Source organism: Suricata suricatta, chromosome 9, assembly GCF_006229205.1.
Source record: "Suricata suricatta isolate VVHF042 chromosome 9, meerkat_22Aug2017_6uvM2_HiC, whole genome shotgun sequence".
In the NCBI taxonomy this organism is placed as follows: Eukaryota; Metazoa; Chordata; class Mammalia; order Carnivora; family Herpestidae; genus Suricata; species Suricata suricatta.
This window is the reverse complement of record NC_043708.1, coordinates 26,934,877-26,950,120: the sequence shown is the minus strand read 5'-3', so window position 1 is coordinate 26,950,120 and position 15,244 is coordinate 26,934,877. Positions and strand designations below refer to the sequence as shown.

The 15,244-nt window shown below is 42.7% G+C and overlaps 1 protein-coding gene across 3 annotated transcripts in view; it reads left to right on the top strand.

Moving 5' to 3' along the window:
* The first annotated feature begins 1,321 nt into the window (after nucleotides 1–1,321).
* The window catches only part of ZNF410 (zinc finger protein 410), a 51,582-nt gene continuing 37,659 nt past the window's right edge, over nucleotides 1,322–15,244 (top strand). For 2 of the 3 annotated variants that reach the window (XM_029952949.1, XM_029952947.1), the window contains exon 1: nucleotides 1,322–1,424. The gene's annotated coding sequence lies outside the window, so the exon portion shown is untranslated. The remainder of the gene's footprint in view (nucleotides 1,425–15,244) is intronic. The other variant, XM_029952948.1, reaches the window with a different exon arrangement.

Below are 15,244 nucleotides of genomic sequence, written 5' to 3'. Positions count from 1 at the left end.
AATAACAGATCAGTTAGGTTGATTGAGACACCAGTTTACTACAGAGCAGGATCTATTTGTGTTCTGCTAAATAGTTTAGTGTATAGTCTTAAAAACTCATATATTGATAAAAACGGTTTTAGGTTAGCAGGCACACAATGTCAGATAGTGTAAAGATTTTGAGGGCAAATAGATATAAACATCACTTGAAGTTTTAGGTGATTAGGAAGATTAAGACAGCAAAGACCATTTTAGCAAAGAAAATGACAGGACTGACTAATTAACAAATGGTTGAAAACATGAATGTTCAAGATCTATTAATGAACCTCTAAATAAGAGGCTTTGTTTCATTAATTCAATAAACCATTTACAACAATAAAATTTAGGATATTTTTCTAAGTGTTCTGGTTTATGGTCACCTGTGTACGCCTTGCAGTATACTTTTGTCTGTAACATTAGTAAAATATCCTTTTGACACCTGGGATAAAATCTGTTTATCTAACGGGGAATTACCTTCCTCTAATGTGTTTCTGCTTAGTTTTTAAATCACCATCGTTTGTGCACGCAAACTACTCCCTCACCCATTCAGATGCCTGACGTCAAATCAAGGCTTGTGTTTAACCTTGAAAATGCCTTTCTTATAGAACTCCTTTAGTTCCCACTGCCACGACCTTAATTGAGTTCCTCGTCCTTTGGCACGCAGCAAGTATTCAAAAATCTGTAATTTCAAAGTCTGTCAACCGCATAAAGCTCTAACTAGTGGTGGCATCCAGCATGGAACTGAAGTGTTCTAGTCCCCGGTGTGCATATGTGAGAGCTCTTTCCATTCTAATAAAGGGAACCTAGACCCTGGGGAATTCATATTACAAGAAAAGTTACACTCCTTAGTCTCCATTCTTACCCTGTTCCGTATGCAGTACAGAACCTGATTCTGCAAGTTCCCTTCTCAGGCAGCGAAGCTTTGAGGTCCTCTTCACTGAGAACTTTTATAAATACTTAAGTAGGGCTTTCTTCCTCGCTGGCCTCAGTCATAACTAGTTCTGATCTCAGCTGACAGGAAAAACTACCCTTTCTGCCTCTGCAAGGAAGCAGTGACGTCACGACTGGCACGAACTGACCCCGTTTCCCGGGTTTTGTAGACCACGGGGCCCCAAGGTCGGGAATGAATAGGAGGCGAGAGACCCCAGCTCCTTGCGTCTAGGGGCGCAGCCCTGCGCTGACAGCCCGGCCCCCGCCCGCCATCCACGCCTCGGGGAGGGGATAGGGGGACCCCCTAGAGGTGGGAGCCGCAGTCCAACCTGGGGCGGGCGAGTGGGTGTGAGCGTTGGGGGCCGGCCAAACTTCCTGTCCCGCGCTGCCGCTGCTTCCGGCGGGAGCCGGAAGGCGCTGTGTGTGGACGGAATTCGGGACCGACTGACGGCTAGCCGGCTGCCCGGGACGGCAAGGTGAGCTCCGGGCTGCGCCAAGGCACACCCGCGCAGCTGGGTGGTCTCCGCGAGGGAGGGAGCCAGTACCGGTCCCTCGAGGGCTCGGGCCGAGTTCGACTCCTGAGAGGACAGGGAAACCGCCCCACCTTGGACACCCCTCCCTTATCTGGCGGCCCCGGGAGCGGCCGGTCTGAAGCCCTACGGCCACGGCCCTTCCTCTCGAGGCGTTTTGGGGCCGATATTTCGTTTCCTTTGCTTGGTTTTGGGGGCCAGGGCTTGGGAAGAAGACAGTCCCGAGAAAGCTGGAGTCAGCGAGTCCCCAGGGCGGGGGCTCCTGGACTGTGCCCGCAACCGGGCCCTGCCCGCGGGCTTCGGGGCCTTACACGGAGGCCCTTGCGGTGGGTTAAAAAGGATGCCGAGAAGACTGCCTTCGGGATTTCTGCCCAGAGCTACCTTTTCTTTCCTACGTCCACTTACTTTCTGGGTCTAGAAGGAAGGCTGCTGGCTCTGAGGGGCTTTGGCTGCTAGCTGCTTCCTCGCTTGTCATTTCAAGGCGAGGGTGTGGGCTGTGGGTGTTTACAGTCCTGTAGGCATTCGCAGGTTCAATTTCTCCTCTGAGAAAAGAATGCAGTTCGTCTATTAAAGTTTATCCCACTTGCTCATGAGGCTTTGACATGCATTTAGGCACCGTTTGGAAGTTAAACATTACTAACTTCGAACTTAAAAAATTGTACTTATTCACTTTGGCTCATGGGTCAGTGCAACATATTTGCGAAGTGAATAAAAGAAACATTTTTAAATAGTGGCATTTTGTTGTTAAGATGGTGAGAAATTTCACCTGTCTTATCTTACTTAGTATGGACAGAGTAAAGTCAGCTAAACAGAAGATTTAGGTTCTGATTTTTTAAAAGTCTCTATTTAAAAAGTAGATGTCTGATTTTTGGCAAGTTATTTAATCTCTAGCTTTTTTTCTTTCTCTGTAGATAAAGAGACTCACCTATTTATTCAGCAGATATTTCCTGAATGCTTACTTTGTGCAAAAGTATCATACTAAGTTCATGAGAGTAGAAGGAATAAATTCAACGACTTTAAGCAGTGAGAAAGGTATACATTTAGACAATTAACAGCCTAGGCAGGATGGGAATCATTGCTAAAATGTGGTGAAATAGTGTGTTGTGACAACACTACAGTAAGGACAGATTTGTTCTCACTGGAGGGAAGGGATCAGAGTCTAAGTGGAGGATCGCATTTGAGTTGGATATTAAAGTCTAGAAAGGAGGGGCTCCTGGGTGGCTCAGCAGTTAAGCGTCCAGCTCTTGATTTTCACTCAGGTCAGGATCTCACTGTTGGTGGGATGGAGCCCCTTGTTAGGCTCTGTGCTGTCAGTGGGGAACCTGCTTGGGATTCTCTCTCCTCTCCTCTCTCTCTCTGCCCCTTCCCACTGCTCATACACTCTCTCTCAAAATAAATAAGCATTTTAAAAGGTGGGGGGGGGAAAGTTTGGAAAGGATTTAATCACAACTGGATAGGGAGTGTTTATTATTAGTTGAAGAACTATTCCAAGCAAAGATATTGAGCATTGAAGTAGGCTGGTGTGTTCATTCAAATAGCCAGGCCATGTGGGTTGGAGTAAAGGGTTAATTGAGGAATATGGATGTGCTGTAACTGAAACAGTATTTGAAGATAGATTGTAGAATATTTGAAATGCCATACTTCGGGATTTGATAAATATTCTGAGGCACTGAATTTTGAGTGAGTGGATTAACAAACATTTCTGTGTTTTGAAAAGATAATTCGGGTGGCTGCGTGGAAAGATGAATTGAGAAGGTGAATTTTGGGGCACTTAAGCTGCTCAGTGAGTTAACTCTTGGTTTCGGCTCAAGTCATGATATCACGCTTTGTGTGATTGAATCCTACTACTTGGGATTTTCTCTCTGCCCCTCCCCTGCTTCCTCCCCCCCCCCCCTCTCTCTCTCTCTCTCTCTCTCTCTCTCTCTCTCTCTCAAAAATAAATAAATAAACTTAAAAAGGGGTGGGGGTTAGTTAGTAGTCTGTTTTAATAGTGTAGCTGAAAGATAATGAGGCCTAAACAGAGCATTACAGGAGGAATAAATTTGGGGGAATTAGAACTACTGGGATTATTTAAATATGGAAGATGAGAGACATTGTTAAAGACCTAGAATTTATGGCTGAGTGGGAAGAAGATTGGGCAATAATTGAAGTGGATAATATAGGAGGAAGAACAGGTTTGGTGGTGGAGATGATTATCTGGATTTTGGACATTGTTAGGTTTGAGATATCTATTTGGAAATATCTATTGTTAGGTTTGGATATCTATGTGGAAAAACCCAGCAAGTAGTCAGAAATGAAAATTTGGAGTTTTGGAGAGAGGTCAAGAATAGAGGCAAATATTTTGGTGTTATGTGCAAGTCATTCATTCATTGTACAGGTATTTATGTATGGAAGCCCTTTAATCTTAGAGTAAAGACAGCCTTGGAGCTTCACAGTATCAGAAATGACTCTTGGAGACCCAAATTCCTTATGAATTACATATAGTACTTTGTCTGGCACTGTGCTAGGCAGTAGAAGGTAAAGTTATAAACAAGACAGACTAGTTCCTGCCCTTGTTTATGGAGCTTGTAAGAACACAAGTCTAAACCAAACATCTTGTAACTCCCCCTTCCTAAACCCCATAAAAAACCCTGCTCAGCCCTTGTTCGGGGCTCACAGCACTGATCTGCTGTGCTGGAAAAGTCTGTGAGTCCAAGTTCAAACCCATAATAAAGCCCTTTGTCTTTGCATGCGTGACTCGGTCTCCCCAGTGGTCTCTGGCCGTTGGGGAATACTGCGAACTGGGCATTACAAGCTTACAATTTAGGAGAGTAGCCAGATTCTCCCCCCTCCAAAAAAAAGGAATACTATATAAAAGCAAAGGAATTAGAAACGGCAGAGGTAGAGAACAAAGATGGGAGTGTGGGGAATCTTCTTTGGATAAGGTGATCAGGCAAAGCCTTTATAAATGAGTTGAGAGGTCAACAGAGCCCAGAAGAGTGAAAAAGAGGTAATTGATGGAGAGGCGAAAACATTCCAAGATAGAAGAAAAGATGTGTGCACATCCCTAACGTCAGAAAGAGCTTACTGTGTTGAAGGAACTAACGTGGCTGGAGCTGGGTGAACAGGTAGGGGGGGGAGTGACTTGAGTGTGGTTGGAGGAGCAGGAATGGATCACCTGGGTTCTTAAATGCGAGGATAAGGACTTTGAATTTTATGTAGGTGCATTGGGAAGCTGTATACAGAGTTTCAAGCAGGTGAGTGATATGAGAGGACTTATTTTTTAAAGCATTTTTATTTATTTTTGAGAGAGAGAGGGTGTGAGCAGGGGAGGGGCAGAGAGAGAGGGAGACAAAATCTGAAGCAGCCTCCAGGCTTTGAGCTGGCAGCACAGAGCCGGACACAGGGCCTGAACCCACCACTGTGAGATTGGGACGTGAGCCAAAGTTGGACGCTTAACTGACTGAGCCACCCACGTGCCCCTAAAATGATATTTACTACTGTGAAGAGAATAGAAGGCAAGAGTAGAAGCACGGAAGCCAGTTAGGTGGCACTAACAGTAGTTTAGGGCAAGCGTTAATGGTCACCTGAAATAGGGTGGTGGATAGAAGTGGGTGGATTTATCTTAGTGGGACTTGCAGCTGGACTGGATATTGGGAGCAAAGGAAAGAAAGTAATAAAAATGACTCCTAAATGGGGGGCATGGTGGTCCTGTCTTAAGTGAGGGTTGTGGTGAGTGGGGCTGTCAGGAAATGAATTGGAAACAGGCTTGAGAGAGAATTAATTTTAGACACATTAGAGATGCTAAGTTAAAACCTTAAGTACAAATGTTAAGTAAGCCATTATATATGCAGGTCTGCAGCTCGGAGGACATATCTGGGCTACAGACAAAAATTTCGGTGATGAACACCCAGTGTTGTAATGAAGTGTTGGATCACTGTATTGTATACCTGAAACTAATATTATACTGTATGTTACCTAATTGGAGTTTAAATAAAAACTTAAAAAAAATTGGAGACTATCATTTAAAGCCATCAGTTTATACTAGGAGAAGAGTATAGCAAGAGGAAGGTCCTGAATACTATCCTGAGGAATATTAATATTTAGAGGGTGAGTGCAGGAGGAGTATAGAAGTTACCAAAGGAGAGATGCCTGGGTGGCTCAGTCAGTTAAGCATCCAGTTTTGGATCAGGTCATGATCTCACAGTGAGCTCGGAGACCTACATCAGGCTTTATGCTGACAGTGTAGAACCTGCTTGGGATTCTCTCTCCCCCTTTCTCTGGCTCTCCCTCTCTCCTTCCATGTCTCTCTTTCTCCCTTTTAACGTAAATAAATAAACTAAAAAAAAAAGTTACCAAAGGAACCTGGAGGAATGGCAATGACAGAGTAAAATGAGGAACATGTATCTTGGAAGCAAAGAGTAAGGTTTGAAGAAGGAGGCAATGCTTCTAAAGGATTGTACTAGTTATGGCTCTGGTTGCAAGTAACCAGTTTGCTTCAGGAGAGGAATTTATAACAAGGATGTGGGCAGCTCTTAGGATCAAAGGAAATGATGGAGGCCCTTGGCTTTATAAAGGACAGGAATCTGAGCAGCCCCAGGGGAGGCTGCCAGCAGCTCTGCTGTGATTAACAGGCCACTACGGCAGTTTTCTGCCCTTTGTTACTTCTTTTAGGATTCACATTCTGAGGAAAAGGGTCTGATTTGTTCATTCTGGGTCAAGTGTTCAACAGTTGGTCAGCAAAGGAAAGAACACCTTAATCTACAGTCTCACAAAGATATATCCAGTGGGGGAGGAGTATATCCCCAAACATAATGTAGATTCTGTCACCTAAGCAGGGGAAATGAATGTCGGACGATTAAAAACAATAGTTGTTCCTTGCAAAGGCCAAGTAAGATTAGGACTGCAGAGTGTCCGTTGGGTTTGGTAACATGAAGATCTTTGGTACCCTTTACAAGAGAAGTTTTGGTGAAGTCTTGGGATTGAATAGTGACTGGAGATGAGAAAGTGGAGAGAAGTCTTTTGATAAATTTGACTCTGAAGGTTTGTAGAGAGAGTGCTGAATCCTAACCACTAGACCACCAGGGAGTGATTGAAGGTTTGCAGAGAAAGGGGGAGGTGACTAGAATAAAAATGAGGGCTGTGGGAATAGAACACCTCAGCAGATCGTGGGATGTCAAAAGGAAGGCCCAGGATGAATCCTGTATTGCTAAGATTCATTCTGGCCTCACCAGTTCTATATTCTAGTTTTTTTCATTAGTACCTGTTGCCACTTTACTTACCGGAGCCTGACGACACCGGGATTCGTTGCAGAGACTTTTATTGGTTCTTTTCTTCCTCCTCCTTTTTGCGCAAAGCACCCTCCCTTATATATGTACCGTACCGGCTACGCGGCCGCTCCTGATTGGCTGACAGCAACAGGGCTAACCAATTTCATGGCTTTGCATTGGTCGTACACTTATCGCGGTATCTGGCTGGGAGGTGGGTACACCAGAGGCAGGCGGGCCATACTTTGTCATGTGCTTGGGCGGAACGCCAAGGCGCCATCTTGCCTCCGCCTCCCACAGTTCCCCCTTTTTTGTTTTCTGTAGCAAGGAAAGGTGCCTGTCTTAGGTTGCCACCTATCAGTGGATCGCATTACCCGTCCCCGGACAACCAGCAGCGTGGCTGGCCTCCTGTCTTAGGTTTGTCGATCCACTCGACGGTCTTACCCGTCATTGGCTACCCTTTCAGCATGCTAAGCCAGATCGCTGGCGAGAACTGTTCACGCATAGCCAGCATAGCTTGGATAAGGATTCTTTGGTCAGCCCTTTGCCGTTCGCGCAGTCTCTTCCAAGCTTATTCCAGGAGCCAGGCGTCAGATGGCCTGTGTCTAAATACCACGGGGCTGTTTCTTCCACCGCGGTTATACATTTCTCTAATGTTTTCTGTTTCAGTTTCAAACCTCTAGCTCTCATGAGCTGGCACATAGCTTACGTCGCTCGCTCACGGGACGAGCTGTTCCCCACTGTCCCTTGACCGGGAACTTTACTACCCTACGTCCCTCCCTGGGATCCTTAAAGGCTAGCACGTTATACTTACCTGCAAACTTAGGGAAAAGGGTTCCCTGTACGGGCCACCACTTGCCGGAGCCGCTCAAACTGCCCGCAGTTTGAAGAACTGACAACACCGGGATTCGTTGCAGAGACTTTTATTGGTTCTTTTCTTCCTTCTTTTTGCGCAAAGCACCCTCCCTTATATATGTACCGTACCGGCAACGCGGCCGCTCCTGATTGGCTGACAGCAACAGGGCTAACCAATTTCATGGCTTTGCATTGGTCGTACACTTATCGCGGTATCTGGCTGGGAGGTGGGTACACCAGAGGCAGGCGGGCCATACTTTGTCATGTGCTTGGGCGGAATGCCAAGGCGCCATCTTGCCTCCGCCTCCCACATTTACTGTTAGAATTTAATCAACTCTCATAATATACAAGATATGAATAGAAGAAGTTACTTGTTTTCCCTCCCAGGACTACTCTCTTATTATTATTGTCAATTAATTAATTTTTATAGAGAGTATGTGTGCATGAGCTGAGGAGAGGGGCAGAGAGAGAGACAGAGAGACTCTACACTCAGTGAGGAGCCAACATGGGGCTTGATCCCACCACCCTAGGATCATGACCTGAGCCAAGATTAAGAGTCGATGCTTATTAACTGACTGAGCCACTCAGGAACCCCTATGACTGCCATTTTATACCAAAATTTAAACTGCTCTCTTCATCTTCATTTTTGGCTCTGCCACTAGTAGAATTTTTGTTGTAGTTTTTTTCAGCTTTAATGAAGCATTGTTTGGGTCTATATCTGGTCAGATACAGGTAGAAATGGAGGGAGCTGAAAAGCAGATTGGTGACCAGTTGGGACCACGGTGTTTCTCAATTTCTTTCCTTTTTTTCTTACCCGCTCCCTCCCTTCTTTCTGAAACTGGGTCAGGGTCAAGGCATTTTCTACCTCCGTCAAGTAAGAACAGTACTGATATTCTGGGCTTTGTTTTCCTAGGGTAGAATCACGTTACTTTTTAGAAGTGGACACAATGATGTTCTGTTTCTTTCTTGAGCAGAGTAGTAAAAGGCCCTAGTCATCTTTCCCTTAGGAATACACTCCCTTTTGTCTGGCAGTCAGGACTGAGGCAACAGACCTGTATCAGTTCAGTTCCTATGTTACTTGTTTAGTTTATTTTGGCGTGGTTTTTCCTCCCAATATTTCACCATGTAGCGTGCATTGATTTTAGGCCATCTCCACCCTCTGGACACTGTATTACCACTAATTCCTGTCTTGTGTGAGGATTCAAGTAATTTTAGTTTCCCCAACACTTTTATCAATGATAATTGCTGATTTGTAATGTATATTTATAGCAGGTTTATATCTATGGTGTTAAGGCTGTCCTGTGTTTAAACACATGCGTTTTCGACTTTTGAAGATACTTTATAGTGTTTTTCAATCTGTGGGACATAATCTGTTGAGTAGTTTGTGACAACAGTTTAGTGAGTTTTATTTTAAAAAATTCAGAGTGCATGAAATTAACAGGTTAGTATTGTTTCATGGAAATATGTTATTTACATCTCAGCTGTGTTTCATTCTCTGAGGTATAATGGAAAATATATCTTACTGTGTGTTGTAGTCAAAATGTTTGAAAACCACTGCCTTACAGGAAATTTGGACTCAATAATAAAGGCAGATTTCTTAACCTTTTATAGTGTATAAAGCATTTGATAGATTTACTTGTCTCATAAACACTTATGCAGAGCTTTGTTTCTGAAGAATTTTATAAGCATTTTTATTGACTGATACGTAAATAATCCTAGGTAGATTTGTTTCATCTGTATTTCAGGAGTTACCTAGGGCCACGAAATTGAGTAGCTTGCCTAGGTCTCAACCAAAAAGTCAGAGGCAGGATTTAGATTTCTGCTTTAGAGACCTGGGATTTTTTTTTTTTAAATAAACGTATCTATCTCTGCTTCTTTAACTTGTTCAGCTACTTAGTGTTAATGAATAATTTGCTGGATGATGTAGAATGTACTGTAGAAGAATGCAGTTTATCAGACTTCAGTTCTCAGGATTTGTTAATTTGGCTAAAAACAGAAGGAGAATTGTTCCCAGGATGGTCTAGATCATAGAGATCGCTTGTGTCTTAAATCTGCTTTGCTTTTCTTATGAGTTCTCTCATTACCAATTTACAGAACTTTTCAGGCCTTCCTGCATTCTTTGCTTTGGTTCATTGCAAAGATTCCTGTTGCCTGCATTCCTCTTATCTTTTAAGCTGACTGTGGGATAACATATTAACATATTCTGCTATTGGTAACTATTACTATGATAGCAGTGGTAGGTCAGTGGATTTCTAAAAACTTATAATTTGTGCTGGACCAAGATTGTTTTCTTAAAGTGTCTAATGTGCTTTGATGGCCAAAAGAACAATGCACACAGCAAAATTCTGTTGTTGGCATGGGTAGAGGGAAAAGGGGTCTGATGAGTACTACTTATTTTGTATTTATTATTAGTATTTATTAGACTAATCCCTGGTTTTCTGAGATCAGTTTGTTTTGTTGTGAACTCTATCCAGAATGAAGATGCCCTATTTGTGATTTGTGGAAAATATGATTTGATGGGCCTGCCCTTGGTTTGCTGATGGTTAAATGTCATCTCGTATTCTTTAAAATGGGCTAAATTAGTAATTTAGGAAATAAGGATATAAATTTTGCCTTTGTACCAGGTAAAGATACAAAATAAAATGAACAAATATTAGTGTTCACATTAAAGAATTTGGGGGTGGGTTGCCTGGGTGGCTTGGGCATCTGACTCTGGATTTTGGTTCAGGTCATGATCGTAGGCTTGTGGGATTGTGCGCCCTGTCGGGTTCCATGCCGAGTGTTGAGCCTGCTTGAGAGTCCCTCTCTCTCTGCCCCTCTCCTACGTTCATGGGTGCACACTCCCTCCCTCAAAAAAAAAAAAGTAATAAAAGTAAAGAATTTGGGGTGAAGTAGGTAACTACTTAGCTGCATTTCCAGTATCTTAATTAATAGCGTAAGGAAGCATGGGAAAAAATCTTCATGAGACCCATAATTACCTTCGAAATAGCTTCATTCATTCCCATGTCATGCTGTTAATGCCCAGATTTCAATATCATCCCCCCGGGGCGCCTGGGTGGCTCAGTCGGTTAAGCCTCCGGCTTCGGCTCAGGTCAGATCTCACGTTCGTGGGTTCGAGCCCCGCGTCAGGCCTCGGTGCTGACAGCCAGCTCAGAGCCTGGAGCCTGCTTCCGGTTCTGTGTCTCCTTCTCTCTCTGCCCCTCCCTCTCTCATGCTCTGTCTCTCTCTGTATCAAAAATAAATAAAACATTAAAAAAAAAAAAACCTTTAAAAAAAATATCATCCCCCCAAACCAGAGACCACCATGGAGACCAAGTCACACATGCAAAAGCAAAGGGTGAGTATTAACCAATTACAGAGTGGACCCGGACCCTCACATAGGGTGTAACTAGCCTTAAGCAATAAGTGATTATCTATAGCTTCTATCTCTAGGCCTGCCCTTAGGAATGTTAAGCATTTTAGCTGGCCGCTTCTGATTGGGTGTTCCTAGGGTGGTCCCTGGTTGAGCAATCTGTGTCCTTTTATTGTCTAATGATTCTGAGAAACCGACACTTAGGCCTCCAAGGTCAGAGGGGAAACTTGGAGCCTGTCATGGAGTCAGTTTGGTTCAGACTTGTGTCCTTTCAATGCAAATTCTATTTAAAGGAAAAACATTACATTGCACACTATAGTGGCCCCTATACTGCCAAATTATTTTTATTATGATTATACTAAATATACTCAGACATAAAGATAGGTAGAATTCTTATCCCTCCTAAATAGCTCTTTTTTGGTTTGTTTGTTTGTTTGTTTGTTTTTTGAGAGAGAGACAGGACCCATGCGCATGGGAAGGCCACGTAAGGATGCAGGTTTGAGACAATAGAAGGGCACACATTGCCCAAGGCAAGAGGGACCACCCTTGTAATACCCTTAACATTCCTAAGGGCAGGCCTGGAAATAGAAGCTATAGGTAATCAGTTATTGCTTAAGGCTAGTTACACCCTATGTGAGGGTCCTGGGTCCTGGGTCTACTCTGTGATTGGTTAATACTCTAAATGTTGTAATTGGATAAACCTGCTGTCAATAATATTATATAATAATAACTGGATCACTGTACCTATGTCACAATTTCTTGTAACTCCCCCTTCCCAAACCCATAAAAGCCCTGCCCCACCTTTGTTCGGGGCTCTCAGCATGGATCCACCACGCCGGTAAAGTCTGTGAGCCCGAGTTTAGGCCCCGGTGAGCCTAAACCCGTAATAAAGCCCTTTGCTTTTGCATGCGTGACTTGGTCTCCCTGGCGGTTTCTGGTTTTTGGGGACGATAAAGAAATCTTGGGTATTACAGGCAGAGAGAGAGGGAGAAGGAGAGAATCCTAAGCAGGGTCTGCATCACTCATGCAGAGCCTGACAGGGGTTTGTGAGACCATGACCTGAATTGAAACCAAGAGTAGACGAAACCAAGAGTAGATGCTTAACCAACTCAGCCAACACCCAGGTGCCCCTATATATTTATTTTTAATTGATGAATAATTGACATACAGAGTTAAATTAGTTTGAGGTGTATAACACAGTAATTTGACAATTGGATACATTACCACAATTTGATACACTAGTCATTGGTCACCAAGCTAAGCCTAGTTACCCACCTACCACCATACAAAAAATTAAAATATTAGCAGTCTAATATGTTTTGATGACTCTAAGGAACTGTGTACATAGTACAACTTAAGTTGTTAGGATTATATCAGTTGTTGCCATGGAGTCATGAGTAAGTATACCACACCATAAAACAAAATTTAAAATACCATTCATATTATATGGTAGAGATGTTGTATTGCTGAAATAAATACCTAATGTTAAACTTAACAGTGGAGAGATTTAGCATTAGATTCAATAATATATTTCATTTTTCACATTTACCTTTAGTAATACTAATCCAGAGAATATCATACAAGGTAGTATTTATAGTGTCAAGACATTGTTAAGCAGCTTATGATAATAGGATCTCACATTTAACTAAAACTGACTAGAAGTCCTCAAATGACAATTTTAATGAGGTTTTGTTTGATAACTGAGAGTTAGAGTTGCCTTGTTCAAATAAAGATAAGATTTGCGTTGCAAATGAGAAGATAACACACAGAATGGGAAAAGGGTTGTGCAAATCATTTATCTGATAAGGTGCTTATTTCTAGAATATATAAAGAACTCTTACAACTCAACAATAAAAAGACCAATCAATTTAAAAAATGAGCCAAAAATCTGAAGAAGTATTTCTCTTAAAACTATGTACAAATGGCCTATGAACACATGAAGAGATACTCAAAATCATTAGCTATCAGGTAATGTAGTTCAGAACCGTAATGGGTTGCCATTCACACCCACTAAGAGGGTTGTAATAATGGGATGGTGAGGATGTAGACAAATCCACTGCTGGTGGGATTGTGAAATGATGCAGACACTTTGGAAAACAGCCTGGTAATTCCTCACAAGATTAAACATAGGGTTGCCATATGACGTAGCAATTCCACTTCTAGGTATATATCCAAGAGTAAACACACATGTCCACACAAAAACTTGCACATGGATGTCCATGGCAGCATTATTCATTATAGCCAAATTGTAGAAATAACCCAATGTCCCTTAACTGATACTTGGATAAATAAAATGTATATCTATACAAAAGAATATTACTTGACAATAAAAAGAAATGAAATACTGATACATGCTCCAACAGGGAGGGACTTTGGAAGCATTATGCATAGTGATAGCAGCCAAGCACAAAAGATCACATAGAATTCCATTTATATGAAATGTCCAGAATAGGCAAATCTCTTGGGAGCCATTTCTGAACTCACTAAGTTGAGAATACTCCTTGTGAGGTTAAGGCGGGTTTGCAAGGCCTCCTGCCTTCAGGCGGTGACTGATGTCTAACTCCCACCCAATTATTTTTGCTTGAGCACTGACCCCCCCAACGCACCTTGTTGATTGGTATCAGGAGTGACTTGCCCCCTTATTGTGGCTCTATGCTGATTGCACCTTGTGAAGGAACTTATAGGAATTTCTTCTTTTGTGATTATGGGAGCAAATATTGCATTTCCTGAGAAACCTCTTTTTCTTCCCCTCAAGAAAACAGGCTATTGACCCCTGTTCACAAAGAGCTTTTGCCTTTGCTGTGCTAAAAACATTGTCTTATTTGAATGCTAAAGATACCTTCCTTCCCCATATGAGAAGCATCTAAATCATCTACCTCAATCACTATTGATAAAGATTATGCATGAGTCTTCTACAAATCTATGTTCTGGGAAATTTTTACATATCAAAGAAATTTGTCATCAGAAATCATTGTCTAAGGCAAATGCCACTTCTGTTCTGTGCCCCATATACTTAACTCTAAATAAAACTGAGTCTCAGTCAGTGCAGAGATGCCTGCCTGGTGATCAGAAAGAATCTTGTGGCTCTCTCATTCCCCCCCCTTTAGTTGCCACCACCGTCCATCCTTCTGGGAACCTTGGAGCTGCTGGAGCTGGACTCGGCACAAATCCATACAGACAAAGAGATTAGTGGTTGCCTAGGCCTGGTCAGGGGAAGGTTTGGAAGGAAATGAGTGATTGCTAATGGGTATAGGGTTTCTTTTTTGGGGTGATGAAATTGTTGTAAAAGTGATTGTGTAGGGCACCTGGATGGCTCAGTCAGTTAAGCGTCTGACTTCACTCAGGTTACAATTTTGTCGTTTGTGAGTTTGAGCCCTGTGTGGGGTTCTGTGCTGACAGCTCCAAGCCTGGAGCTTGCTTCAGATTCTGTGTCTCCCTCTCTCTGCTCGTGCATTGTCTATCTGTCTGTCTCTCTCTCAAAAATAAATATAAAAAATTTTTTTAATTGATTGTGGTTGTGGTTGTACAACTCTGTGAATATAATAAAAACAATTTAACCGAACTCTTTAAATGAGTGAATTGTATCGTATATGAATTGTATCTCAGTGAAGCTGTTAAAGACTTTGCAGTTTTTGAAACCTGTTAAATGGATGATGGGAATTGAGAATAGAAACAAATTTAATTGCATATTTGCCATCACATTTTCAGCTAATAAACATAGCAAGTTGCTGTGTTAAAGATGAGATTCACACAGTACACTTGATAAGATACTGAGTTCTCCAGTACAGATTCTTCTTTAAAAAAATTTTTTTTAATGTTCTTTATTTATTTTTGAGAGACAGAGAGAGACAGCACGAGCAGGAGAGGGGCAGAGAGAGAAGGAGACACAGAATCTGAAGCAGGCTCCAGGCTCTGAGCTGTCAGCACAGACAGTGCAGAGCTCAAACCCACGAACCATGAGATCATGACCTGAGCCGAAGCCAGACGCTTAACTGACTGAGCCACCCAGGCGCCCCACCAGTACAGATTCTTTTGAGGTCAGCCTGCCTGTTCTATGCTTCTAGTCACTCTTTAGTTCATACAGTGTACATACAAAGCACAAACTTGGGCGTCAAACTTGGGCAGAACTCAATTATAATATACATACCCATTTATTCCAGAAAATGCTTATTATGTTAATTTTTTAAAAGATTATCACTGAAACAAGGGGCACCTGGGTGGCTCAGTCGGTTATGCATCTGACTCTTGGTTTTGGCTCAGGTCATGATCTCACAGTTCTTGCGATAGAGCCTGGCATTGTCAAGCCTCTCCTT